Below are 11,209 nucleotides of genomic sequence, written 5' to 3'. Positions count from 1 at the left end.
TCCAAAAATTCAGCATGCTCGAAACTTCAAGTGCTCACTTCTACTTGTTTTTGGAGCACTCGAAGCCACATTTCTAGTGCTCGAAAAACCAATCTCACCTCACAAACCATCATGCCACCAGCATATCCCCCCTCACCCACCATCCAACCCAAGCATCAACCATCCTCAAGAACAACCACCATCGGCACCATCCAACCATGCATGCCAACCTTCCTAAACCACCTCACACAACACCAACCCCTCGGCATCTCACCAACCAAAGCTCCCACATCCAAACCAACTCCCATCTCTCAGCATATCTCTCTTCAACCTTAACCAACCTCCAACCCAACCACCATCTTGCTCGACACCACAAACCAGCCTCTCCCTTACTCTCTCGGCAACTTCAAACCCCACCAACACAACCATCTCTCTCTCAAACAAAAAAAAAAAAAAATAAATAACCAACCTTCCTCAACATGCATGCCCCCACAAACTAACACAACCAAACCTAACCCTCTCCACCAACTCACTGCCGAGTGCTCGAGCACTCTCAAGCAACCCCACCTTCAAGCCCACAAACCCACCATGCCGAGTGCCAACCCAATCGTCATAGCAACCAACTCTACAACCTCCATGCAAGCTTCACCACCCCACCCAACTTTCTCAGCTTCCTTCTCATCCCACCATGCAAACCCACGATCTCCATGCATGCAGCAAGCTCCTTAAACCATGCAAACCCACACCCTGCATGCACCTTCAACCACCTCCAAACCTCTTTCTCTCTCTGCAACTTCAAGCTCCATCAACCTACCAATCATTAACCACCTCAACCATGCAAACCAAGCATTAACCAACCTCACAACACCCTACCCTCTCGGCATCCACTCCTATCTCCCTCCTTCAACCCACTTCACCATGCAACCTTAACCAAACCCAACACCATTTCTCTGTAAAATTTCGAGCACTCGGAGCCAAGCTTCGAGTGCTCGCAGCTGCTCCATTTCCACACCACCTAATCTCGGCTACTACCCATTCATGATCCTAAACCCAACTTCCTTCCATGCAACCCAAGCAACCCTACAACCATCCCAACACCATCACACACACACCCCCCCCCCCCCCCCATCCACTCTTCTCTTCTCGGCATCCATCCTCAACCCATCTCCTCATTTTGTTGTGCTCATTTTGTGTTCATCTCTCTAAATGCACGGCTTTTGGCATTATTTTGTTTTCCATTTTAAACTTCTGCCTAATGTGTGCCAATTTGTGTTTTTGTATAAATTTCTCTCTTTCAATAACATTCATGTTTGTATTTTTTTTTTCTGTTCTGATTTTTCTTAAAAGCCTATGCTTTTACCTGTGTACTTTAGTTGTGTTTTGTTAGGTTTTCCTGTCCAAGTTTGGGGAACGCAGTTGCACACTCACATAGCTGACCATCTTCGCCTTCGTCACTCCACTTGGTATTATTGTTCTTTAACCCTCTCTGTTCTTATTTTCATTCACTTGTCTTCACACATTGAGGACAATGTGCCATTCAAGTTTGGGGGTATAGTGTACGGTATTGTATATTGTAGAGTGTTTGCATTTGCTATTTTGTTTAAATAGATTTGTATAAAACTGAAAATTTAAAAAAAAAAAATGGAAGCAATGATTTTGGAATTTTGGAATTTGTTGGAGATTAAAGCATGTGTTGAATACTTTGTGTAAAGAGGTAAATGATAGTTTTGAATTGAGAAAAATCTGAAATGAACATATGGATTCAAAAAGGTTTGTATAAATGCTTCAATTAGATTATCTTCAAGTATCATTCTCTTCCATGCTTCACAATGCACAGATGCACATTAGAAACTTAATTGTGAGGCATGCAACTTGATTGACCTTGATCTTGGCCTAGTTAATCTGATTTGATGAACCTGATAGATGGATATCTTTGGCATGTATTTTGAAAAAAAAAAAAAAAAAAAAAAAAAAAAAAAAAAAAAAAAAAAAAAAAAAAAAAAATATCTGAGAAAGAAAGAAAATAATGACCAGTTGACGTTCGTAGCCTTTCCAACTCGAGCTATTAAGCCCTAGGAGTGTCTCTACACTTAGCACCCTAAAGCCGTCTGGTTTGGGAGTGTTGGCCTAACGCTCGTTACAAGGGTTGGTTAGAAAGCTTAAAGGACTTAAACATTGCACGGTCATTCAAAAAAATTGTAATAAACATGGTTAGCTAGAGTTCGTAGCCTTTCCAACTTAAGCTATTAAGTCCTTTGGAGTGTCTCTACACTTAACACCCTAAAGCCGTCTGGTTTAGGAGTTGTTGGCCTAACGCTTGCTACATAGGTTGGTTAGAAAGCTTAAGGGACTTTAGCATTGCACAACCATTCTATGTTTCACTTATGAGTTGAAATAAATTGTTAACAAGCAACAAAGGTTGTCTTGTAAATAAAATCATGCCTTAGGGGCCTCATTTAAAGGGGAATTCAATGATTTGAAAACTTGTGCTTTGGAATTGGAAAAGAAAGTAAAAGCTGCATGTTGAGAATCCAATTCACTTTCACTGGAGTTTGAGTTATTTCCATTTAAGAGATGACAATTGAATTATTTATACGGACTATGATATTGATGCATGCATGTTGAAATGTTTTTTCCCATTTTTTGTATCAATACTTCATATATGCAAGGTAGTCTTCCCAATGATACCGTCTCCAGCTCTTTTTCTGTTTCAAGTTGTATTTGAGCTATGTTTATGTTTATCTTTGCCATGGTGAATATTTTTGTAATAGCATTCCCATGTTTTCTTTCCATTGAGCTTTGCATTTTGGCTTTGCTAAGGGACTAGCAAAATGTAAGTTTGGGGGTGTGATAAGCGCTGAATACTGTATATTCAAGCGCCCTAAATTACATTAACAAAGTCCAGTTATTAATTATTTTATGTAGATTAACTCCATTTGCATGTTTTTATGCATTTTCAGGTTAAAGTGCAAAAAGGAAGCAAAAATGATGCCTTGTGGAATTTTGAACAAAAAGGATGCCATTTCTGAATTTTTGGCAGCAGTGATCCTGACTTTTGTCGCCATTTTCGACCTAGCAAACTCAAGAACTAGACTTTCATCATAACATTAAAGATTTAGATCTCTGAATCAGCTTTCCAAATCTTCAAGTGGTTCATCATTCGGAGTTCGGAGCAGAGAGTTATGATCTTCGTAACAGAGGTGCGCAGAACTGCCTGGCAGCACTGAAGTACTGCCTTTCTCCCCATTTTCGACCAACCATACTTGAGAATTGGGTCTTCATCAAAACATGAAGTTTTTAAATCACTGAATCAGCTCTCCAAATCTTCAAACAGATCATCATTCGTAGTTCGGGACACAAAGTTATAGCAGTTTTACCAAAGTAGGTCAGCGCTGAGCAAGAAGAGCATGTTGCACATTGCACTAATTTAGAGTGCTCGAGACCACTTTTCGAGTGCTCGAAAATCAGGCAGATTGCACTCGGAAATGGCTCAATTTCAGCCACTTGCACATTGGTTTCCTCAATGCCATCTTCCTTCTTTATGAAGTGGTTGGAGGTGTTCCTTGGAGGAGAGAGAGGGTTTTTGTTGGAAAATAAAAAGCTACCAAAGGCCACACATTGGCTATCCTACATTTTCTACAAGATAGAGGAAAGAGAAGAGAGCAAGAAAAGGGAGTTCTTCAAGCTAACAAAGGGAAGCTCAAAAATTGGAGATGGAGTTCAAGCTTCTTCTTCATTCTAAGGCCCCAATGGGTAACTAACTCTTCTTCTAGGGAGGTGATGAAGTCCCTCCCTTGTAAGCATGTTCTAGTGTAGATTTTATTTTGGGATTTCAATGTATAACCTATGGTCTTTTCATGGTCTAGAGCATTTTACTTCTTGTAATGGATCTTTATGTATTTTAATGATTATTGTTGAATTAATTATCTATCTTAGATGGTTTATTTCTTTAATCATAGTGCTTGCACTCTCATGGTGACAATGGTAGTGAGATCATGGAATAGTTTTAATGGCATGAAGTTGGAGAACTTTGATAGTCCATTGCTTAGGTTCCCCCTTTGATGGTCTATTCTTGATTCCTAACTTTATGTGCTTTTATCATTCAATTAAGGGCTTGATAATCTTTGGCTTAGGGAGCATGTTGAAGACTACACCCTAGTTTAGGTAGTTTAAGCATGTATTTCTTTGATGGATTATTCTTGTTTTTGATTCAATGAACCTCTTGAGGATATTATAGCAACCAAAGGTTGTTATGTATCATGACCATCGTTTATGTTGATTTCCCGAATATAAATTTAGCCTAACATGTGTATAGGGATGGAGACGGATTCACTTCCTTAGTTTTTCTTACTCGTATCTTATCTCGCTTCAATTATTGCAAGTTTCTATTTCATGCACTTCACATATTCAATTTAGTGACAAACAAACAACTCCTTATTTCTCCTTCATCATTCTAAGAACGATTCTAGACATTTAGGTTGCCTTAGACTAGCGCAGTCCTAGTGGTTCGACTTACCCGACCAATAGCCCTATTTTACAATGATTCGTGCTATTGCGAAGGTTGATGTATGATTGACCAACCGATCAATTAGTCAAGTCATCTTTTTTTATTTTAAGTGTAGAAGTAACATCTTCATATTTAGCCTTGAGGGAAGCCATCTCTAGGGAAAGCTTCTCGTATTCTTTGGCGATAACAACAGAGTATGTAGTGCCCTATAAATAAATAAATAGTGGCGAACAGTTAAAAATAAATAAATAAAAAGAGATGCACATAATAAGGGTAAAATCTCACCTGGCTGATCAGATGAAGAATTTTCTTTGAAAGCTTAGATGCTGGCAAACTCTGCAATCTGGCAGTGTCATCTTTTACTACCATTTTATGTAACCTGTCATTCGCGACATTTGCGTCATCGAGAACCGATTCCCTGTGGGAAAAGGCTTGGTTGGTTGATACCGAACCAAAACTTTCGAAACTAGTAGGAACCCCACCAAATCCGCTGAAACTTAAGGGTACAGGAGTAGGACCTGATAACACTCCAGGGCTTGCGGATGTGCCATGATTCCTTTCTCCTACCCTTCGTAACTTTTTGGAAGCAGGAGTAGAAGGGAGATTACTTGACCGGACTTGGGCTAGGAGCCTTTTACTGAGCTTCTTGCCTGCATAAAGAGTAATAAGGGAAATACTTAATGAGATATTACCTAAAATCAGTAAGTTCACATATAAGTATCTTTGTTTTTCTTACCTTTCTCTGAGTGGGTGGAGGTTTCCTTTGAACTATGAGCTCGTACATACAAATCTAAAGCCTCATCAGTTATGAGATCGCTAAAGGTCTTCACTGGGTAAGGAGAGGCATTACCAACATACTCGGCTTCTGGAATGGAAAGGGTTGGTTTGTCCTTAAATTCTGGGAAAAAGAATAATAAGTTGCACTAAAAATAAAAATAAAAAAAATTTATTATTATTTTACTATTCATGAACAGTACCCGCGGGTACTGTTCCCACAGGTGCAAAAAAAAAAAATTATTATTTTCCTATTCATGAACAGTACCCGAGGGTACTGTTCCCTCGGGTGCCAAAAAATAATAATAATAATAATAATTTGGAAACTATATACATATAAATCTTACCTGTTAGATCTGAATTATTCCAAATAGTTGGAAATTTCCCGTATACACTGGAAATAAAAAAGAAACGACTCTTCCAACCTTTATTATTTTCAGGGGTTGCAACAAGGAGGAATGTCTTCTTTGATCTACACTGGAAGTACCAAAAATTGTCTTTTTTCTTCTTGGGATAATAAAAATGTAGGAATTGATTTACTGTTAGACAGCCATTGCCACACTTTCCCCAAACAATCAAACAGCCTATAATAATTCTCCATGAATTAGGAGCAATTTGAGAAGGAGCTATCTTCAGGTGAGAAAGAATTTCTTCTACAAATGGATGAATCGGAAAACGCAAGCCCACAGCAAAAGTCGACTTGAAAAAACATACCTCACCCAAACGAATAGAAGAACATCTATCTTCTGGTTTAGGTTTGTGAAGACGAATAGATGAAGGAATGGAATATTTAACTCTACAATTCTGTAAATTCTCATCCTTAATTAAGGATTCTCCTTCATGAGGAGGTTGCTTGGAAAAAGCAGTCCTTGGTCTTGAGGAGTAATCAACACCAGATTCATCAGCATAGTCAGGATCGAGTTCTTCAACACTTTCAGAGGTTGAGTCCTCAGATTGAGATTCAGTATTCAAGTTATTTTTCTGCACGAACATTATGAGGTATCGGATATCGCGAAAATAGCGAAACCACTTTGGAATTACACCGATAACCCGGTAGAGACAACTTGACCCAATTACGTAACTACAACGATCCACAATAAACTCACAGTTAGGATCCAGTTTAGAGGATTTCAGACCAAAAAGAAAAGGAAGCTATATTTATTTATTTACAGGAAAGAAAATTCTTTTTCAAGTAACAGTGAAGTTCTTGTAAAGGAGTCCTACTACAATATGGAAGGGGCCTGTAGTAAAAAGGAAACAAATGGAATATAGAAAGTATTTCCTTGGTCCACCGCGTACCCGGAAATAGGGGGCAGCTGATAGGGAAAAATAACCCTAGCCTATCTTGACTTAACGAAAAAGGTAATTAAATATTGACCGGCCACTAGATTTCTCCAACTCTCAGACGATAATATCTCGCTATTAAGGATAACCATTTCTATAGATAAGAATGATGACAAATCGTATCTAGGATAGGATTTGTCATGGGGTAAGTTCAAATCTTATCAAGGATACGATTTCCACGAGATAGGCTCCATGGGCTAAGGACAATGAAATTCCCTTATCAAGAATAAGGGAAGTGACTATAAATACAAAGACGACTCGGGAACAAGGTACACACAAAAAAAACTCCTACCAAGCGAATTACGATTAAAATTCTCTATCGTGAACCCTTACTAACTTGATTGTCGGAGGGTCAACGGCCGGCACCACACCGGTGTTTGACTTTGCCATCCTTATTTTGCAGGAAACGGTGTCGTACTAGACCGCGGCGAATTTCAACCTCAACAAAAACAACTCTAGAATCCTTCTTAAGTGAACCAGCATCAAATATGTTGCTATCTAAGCCAACTAAAGAAATGATCACATCCAGCCTCAAACTAGCACACAAATCTAATACCGATCATCAAGACAAATAATGGATCTTTTATTAAAGCTTTATTCAACTAGGTGTACTTATTCTTTTCACTCAATATATATATATATATTAACCCTAAGGATCAAAGATGGAAGCATAGTGCAATGTGTTGATATATTAAGCTTTCTAACGATCTATGAGGTCGAGCATTAGGCCAATGACTCCCAAACCAAACGGCTTTAAGGCATTAGGTGTTTAAACACCCCTAAGGACTTACAAGCTCAAATCGACTAAGTTACAAATCAAAACAACATCTATCTAATCATTTTTCACTTCTCACCTTTTGGGAAAAGTCCTCACTTTTTTTTATTTGCTTTTGCAACTTTTTTTTTTTTTTTAACCTGGAGTTTGGGCCTTCTACCTTTCGGCGCGAGAAATTCAGTGCTTGATGAGGCCAGAATCCCGGCTACTTAGTGAAAAGGGTTTATTATCTACCTTTATCAAGAATGAAAACTTTCAATGCACTACTAGCTTAATTGGGATATAACCAAATCAATAATCAACAAAGCATGTACCCCACAAATAAATGCTAGTGTGCCCCTGTGCTAGTTTAGAATCCTAGAATGAATCTCAAAGCAATCACAAAATCAAGATGATGTGGACCACAAATGCAAGCAAGATATCAATCTTTCGAAAAATTTACTCCTAAATGGCATTCTCAAGGCATACAAGGAGTATTGGACTTTCAAGTCATGCAATTTTTAAATTCTAAGGAATATAGTCATCAAAAGATCAAAATCATAGCTAACATGGACCAATCATAGTAAATCTCTTAAATACGCAAGGCTTGCTCAAAATCTTGAATTGAATGCAAAGAACACACATTTTCCCCAAACTTAAACTGTACAATGTCCTCAATGTGCAATAAGAACAAAAGAAAGAGAAAGAATATACCAGTGTAGCTATGGCGATGAATGGTCGGGACACAAGTATCCAAAGTGGGTGGTATAACCCCCCCAAACTTAGGATTCACTGTGATCCTGAAAAGATGGCACTAGGATAAACTCTCATCAAATAACAAAATGGAATAAATAATGGTGCACAGTGGACATGTCTGTGTAAGTGGGATGGTAAATGAAAGAGAAAGAGGGATAAGGATGGTCCTGAAAAATATGGGCTACACTCTCTCACTGAAGTTACTGGGATGCACTTGATAATGGAGTCAACATAAATAGATATATCAAAATATGAACCTGACATCCAAAATATCCAAAAATAGTGAAAATATATTGTACATCATAAATAATAGGCCAATAGACTGGCTGCAAAAATGAAATAATAATAGCATAAAGTAACAGTTTAAGATCAGAAATATAAGTATAAGATAAAGAGAGAGGTCAGGCAGATGATGACGGTCTGGCAGGGCGTGAACCCCAGATCTGGCTAGATATGTCTCGCAGCGCGGTCATGACATCTGTGCAGAGGGTGGCCATATCTGCCCTGAGAGAAAGGACTGTGTCCTATAATGTCTGAAAATGCTCCTCTCGCATATCTAACTGAGCCTGAGCATCAGGAATGAATGGATCATCCTGACAGTGCAATTTGGAGTCATCAGAAGACTAATACTTGTCCTGGCTCTGGGAGTGGTGACTCTGCATCTGAGAAGGGTGTGGTGATCCCACTAGAGGCTCTTGCTCCAAGTCAATACCAACTCTCGCTACTGCTGCTGCCTCTGCCACTACTGCCTCCTCCTCCTCTACCTCTGTATCCTCTACCGCCTAGGCTGCCTCTATCTCCAGACTCTTGATAAGAGCATTATAGCTCTTATTTTAGTCATTCTTTCTATAATAGCACGCACCAGGCTCGGTGAGCATAAGGGAGGAACTTGGGCCGCTGCGGGTTACTCTTGCTGATAAACTTGTCATACAGCTTCATCATGACACTTCAGAGGAGTGTAGGAACTAAAAACCAATGCCCTGTATCGATGGCATATAAAGCTATAAGGAAATCTGCCCACCCCTGGGTCTTGTGCCCAGCCATATATACAATTCGGTATAAAATCGAATCAAAGAACCACATGCAGTCAGGCAAGTAGGTCCGAATGGCATAAGTGTCGGCAGCAGTGATTGTTCCATGAAGAGCTATGGCCATCACTACAAATGATGGCCTCTGCAAAGTCAGGTAATCAATGCCCAGAGGACAGGTATATGGGCACTGAGATGATGTCGATAGTGTCTTGACAGTGATACGGATGAGATGCCCATCAATAATGGTCTGCAGCTCGGCCAAGTTACTCGAACTCGGCCTAAGGTTCTGGTAGAACAGCCGAACTAGTCTCGGGTACACTAGATTGGTCACTGGGGCCAAAATAGGAGAAAAACGACGACGGTAGATCTCGTCGTACGACCACTTGGTCGTGGCTGCCCGTGTAAAGAAATCCTTATCAAATATGGACTCATGCGCCACTGAAAGGCACGTAAACTTCCGAGTAACCCTGCCCTAGACTATTTTAGGCTGTGCCGGTAGTGGCACGGGAGCAAGTGAAGGAGGTGGCATGGGCTCACCCTCCGAAGATTAAGAAGATGAGGAAGAAGAGTGCTCTGACTATGTAGGAGCTGGCTCCTCTGGCTCCTAAGTTCGCTGCCTCACCCGGCGCTCATAAGTCCGGTTAGTTATGGTCTTGAACCTAGTCATGGCCTGCAAAAAAAAAAAAAAAAAAAAAAAAAAAAAAAAAAAAAAAAAAAAAAAACGAACACTTGCAATTGTAGTCAGTAATAGGAAATAGTATATGAGATACAGAAATGAAAGCACAAAAGATATAAACATGTTTGTCGGATTAAGATAGACAACACTATACTTAAAATGAAGCACATATCACAATATATAAGCACATGAATCTATCTATGCAAATGGTAATACAACCAAGTTTATACAGTAAATCATTAAGTAATGTGAAACATGCTAGATATGACGGTTAAAGAATACAACCAATGTGGTAAACACAGGCATTGGGTAAAGATATGATAGCATGAAACACAGGAGAGGGTATAAGAGTATTAATATGTAAAACAGTGTAATTCGAACGATCATGGAAAAATGTGATTGATCCATGTTGGATCGATCATGGCATACATTGGATCGATCGTACTCTGAATGATCAGAGCACTGGTGTGATCGATCGAACCTGTTGAGAAATGAAAAGTCACCCGTTTATGACGTGGAAGACACGAGGCAAATCCCAATGGCTATTTCAAGGCTCATAACCCCCTATACACCTCAACAAAGCATATATGGTCACTTAAAATGGCACGTGACCCCGATTCAAATTCGAAAATAAAAGCAATATATACATATATATACACATGCTTGCAAACCCAAAAGTGGAAACAAAATCAATCATTGAAACATGGAATCTAAGCATGGAAGGAGAATAAAACATTAATCAACACAAAAATGGAAAATAGAAGCTTGAACGCACTGAGATCTGAGAAAAGAGACGAGATCGAAAATAGAGGAGATGGAGCTTTGGAGTTGCCGGAATCTCACTGGAGGTGGCGAAGACGACTGGAGAGCCTCAGGAAAGAGAGAAGGGTTGTGGATCGATGAAGTGAACGATCTAAATGACCCTTGGATCTATTTTTAAAAACTGTTCCCGACATGTGTGATCGATCACATAGTTCATTAGATCGATTGAACATAGATTGATCATGAAGGTGCTCAGATCGATCGAACCTACAAAATGACAAAATATTTTTGAAAATTTTTGAATTTTGAAAATTTAAAATCTTTTTTGAATTTTTGAAAAAATTATATATATTATTTATTTATTTTTTTAAATTTTGAAAAGTCAAAGTCAAAAGAAAGAACTCAGAATGATCAGAGAATGATCGATCAGACCCTAATCTATCTAAGACCTGAAAATCTGCAGACACATTCGATCGATGGGACAGAGAGATGAAATTTTCAAAGCTTCAAAAATTTTCTAAGTATAGAATTAAGATCGATCACAGGGATATCCGGATCGATCGAAGGCACTTGGAACAATCGAACAGAAAGTTCGAACGATGGGACAGAGAGATGAAATATGCAGA

Source organism: Cornus florida, unplaced genomic scaffold (genome assembly GCF_030987335.1).
Source record: "Cornus florida cultivar Cherokee Brave unplaced genomic scaffold, ASM3098733v1 CherokeeBrave_3.0.0_Hap2_Chr05, whole genome shotgun sequence".
Taxonomy (NCBI): domain Eukaryota; kingdom Viridiplantae; phylum Streptophyta; class Magnoliopsida; order Cornales; family Cornaceae; genus Cornus; species Cornus florida.
This window is presented reverse-complemented; position numbering follows the sequence as displayed.